The 606-nt window shown below is 52.3% G+C and overlaps 1 protein-coding gene across 1 annotated transcript in view; it reads left to right on the forward strand.

Moving 5' to 3' along the window:
• Positions 1-464: 464 nt before the first annotated feature.
• The window catches only part of Rmnd5a (required for meiotic nuclear division 5 homolog A), a 49,404-nt gene continuing 49,262 nt past the window's right edge, over positions 465-606 (forward strand). Inside the window, exon 1 of the mRNA XM_033765286.1 lies at positions 465-547. The gene's annotated coding sequence lies outside the window, so the exon portion shown is untranslated. The remainder of the gene's footprint in view (positions 548-606) is intronic.

Below are 606 nucleotides of genomic sequence, written 5' to 3' on the forward strand. Positions count from 1 at the left end.
AAGCCCTAAGTTTGATTCCCAGCAAGACAAAAGGAAAAAGAAAATGCCTAACAAGTGTCATTTCAAGTTTTAACGAGTAGGATGAAAAAAATAAAACTGGTGCTGTAACAGCCATTGTGTATTGAGAAGGTGCAGAAAGGAAGAGATTACAATCATGTGGTCGGGGTAGAAGATCCCTCTGCTGAGAGGACAAGAGAGTTGAGAACTTCAGGATGAAAAGGGTGAGTTTTCCAGGCCCAGGAAAATCAAGTGCAGAGGCTCTGGGACAAACTAGGTGGGTTTTTTTTAGGATGTAAAGGCAGAGTGGCAGCAACTTTGTGAGCAAAGGGCTAAGGCCAAGGTGGGAGGTGCGACGGCAAAGCTGGGAAAGGGTTTGAACCAATCCGAGTCAAAGGAATCAGGCTCCCAGGCTGTACGGACCAGGCTGTCCAGTTCGCCGATGCGGGTGCAGTCAAGTGCCTGAAGCCACCCGGCACCTGGCGCGGGGCTGAGGCAAGCGACCCCGAGAGCGTCCAGGCCCAGGAGCCAAAGTCGATCCGGCGACGGGGTGGGTGCGGAGGGTCTGAAACTCTGGGTGTAGCGAGCGTTTGTTGGTATACGTCCCCG

This window comes from Fukomys damarensis, unplaced genomic scaffold (genome assembly GCF_012274545.1).
Source record: "Fukomys damarensis isolate Sample0158 unplaced genomic scaffold, DMR_v1.0_HiC HiC_scaffold_2, whole genome shotgun sequence".
In the NCBI taxonomy this organism is placed as follows: domain Eukaryota; kingdom Metazoa; phylum Chordata; class Mammalia; order Rodentia; family Bathyergidae; genus Fukomys; species Fukomys damarensis.